Source organism: Anastrepha obliqua, chromosome 6 (genome assembly GCF_027943255.1).
Source record: "Anastrepha obliqua isolate idAnaObli1 chromosome 6, idAnaObli1_1.0, whole genome shotgun sequence".
Taxonomy (NCBI): Eukaryota; Metazoa; Arthropoda; class Insecta; order Diptera; family Tephritidae; genus Anastrepha; species Anastrepha obliqua.
Window position 1 is genome coordinate 24,512,638 of NC_072897.1, and position 2,109 is coordinate 24,514,746.

A 2,109-nucleotide genomic window follows, 5' to 3' on the forward strand; every position below is an offset into this window, starting at 1 on the left:
AATGTCGACTTCAAAAGCTAACGATTGGATGTTTGAGTTGATAGGTATTTGTTTATGGATAACTGATTTTTTTACAAATACGGCAAAGCCTTGTTTACTGTAAGTATTTTGTGAGCTGTTATGGAAATAACTCACATAATTTTAGGGGGATAAGCTTTTCTGGCTGGGATATTTGTCTCTTGTAGTGCTATTATTTCGGGAGTAAATTTGTTAATTAATAAATTTAAATCTGGATAATTGTTAAAAAGGTCATTAAGATTCCACTGTAGTATTCTCATGTTTCATTATCATTCATTGCTACTATATTACTAGTATCAGTATCAGAATTTGTGGGAGGGAAAGCAGCAGAGGAGCTAAGGTAGGAATTAAGTTGAGGTATTAAGTCTGCCGAGAGACAATTTATTTGAGAGATGAAAACGTAAGATGGTTAGTTTTGGAGTATCGGCTGATTCAACTATGTGTGAATTGTTGGAGTATGGTGTGTTTTGGCTGTTGTCTGCGTTTTCTTTGCTTATACTGTTTCGTTTATCAGTATTGTTATTTGTGGTGGGTTTTGTTGTTTATGTATTTTGTTCGCTGGTGTTGTTTTGACTGTTTTTGCTTAGTGACTTTTTTGCTACTTGAGAAAAAGTAGTGGAGTTTTCGTCAATTTTCGAAGTGAAAACTTCTTTAGAATCGTTGGGAGTGATTTGAGGAAAAGTGAAACGAAAAAAGCGACCAACTTGGCTACGAAGCGTTATATTATATGTTGATATAAAAGTAGCGACGAACTAAATAAAAATGACTTTTATTTTTTCTTGTGATTCGAACCAAGGATTTTGGATCGGAAGCTCACATTGCTAGTCGCTCGGCTACCGCGCCATGCTGTCGTCGCTGGCCTAAAAGTTATTTAGTTACGAAGCGTTATATTATATGTTGATATAAATAATTTTTGTGAGCGTGTAATTCTCAAAAGGTTTATTAGGTTTATTATTTAAAATGTATTGACTAGGTAGTGTGGTTATCAGCTTAACATCTGATAGATCCTCCATCGGAGGACAACAAATGTTAAACTGATTTTTGGAAATGGGCGGAGTGTTTTAGGGGCTTGCTCCTTCTCTGCCACGGGTTGACCCGGTATTGCGGTACCGCCGGGATTTCAGCCTTGAATAAATACAAGAAGAAATATACTAATACATTTAGCTTTGGTGGGAAGAGACATAAATTTTTATATGAATACAAGTAGACGAAAATGGAAGAAATTTGTAAGTCTGTTTCTTCGGTCCGTTTGGGTATTTTTTTTTGACAACATCGAAACCAAAGCATTTGTATCATATTTTATCTATCATAAGCCACTCGTATCATTTGTTGAAATTGAAAACATTGAGGATGAATAATGATAAAATGAAGAAAATAAAATATGAACTTTATAGCAATATTATAATGAACCTATAATTATCCCGCTCCTAATGCTGCTTTCGTCTTATTCTCTCTCAGTTTGTTTTACGGAAGGTTTCACTTCTATCAAGTCTAACCGTTAGACTGGTATTTTTTTTTTGGAATTTGTTTTCGCTGTATTTGGATACAGGGTTTGATTGAAAAGTAATGAGCCTTATTTTTTAAGCAGTTTTATTACACCTTTTGGCTTATACAACTAATATTCTTCAAAAACCTTGAGCGTCAATACACCGCTGGTAGCGGTCCTTGCACTGCAGGAAACATTTTTTAAACTCATTCACCGAAATCGCGTTCAATTCGGCTGTCACAGTTTTTAAGATCGCCTCAATGGAGTCCAAATGCCTCCCCTTCAGCTTTCTTTTCAGACGCGGGAACAAGAAGAAGTCCGGACGGGACAAGTCTGGGCTTTAGGGAGGGTGGTGAAGCACCGGAACCCCCATCTTGGCCAATGCAGAGGTGCAGAAGAAGGCGGTGTGCGCCGGGCGACGCGGGTTTTCAGCCGAATGAACACTTCTTTGTAAAATGCCGCGTTTACAGTGCTTCCTGGAGGTACAAACTACTTGTGGACGATGCCTCGAGAGTCGAAAAAGATGATCAGCGTGGTTTTGACCTTGGACTTTGACATGCGCACCTTCTTGGGTCGTGGCGACTGGCTCGTGTGCCACTCCGCAC

General features: G+C 38.2%; 1 pseudogene; it reads left to right on the forward strand.

Moving 5' to 3' along the window:
- The first annotated feature begins 968 nt into the window (after positions 1–968).
- Positions 969–1,152, forward strand: LOC129250969 (U2 spliceosomal RNA; annotated as a pseudogene).
- Positions 1,153–2,109: the final 957 nt, after the last annotated feature.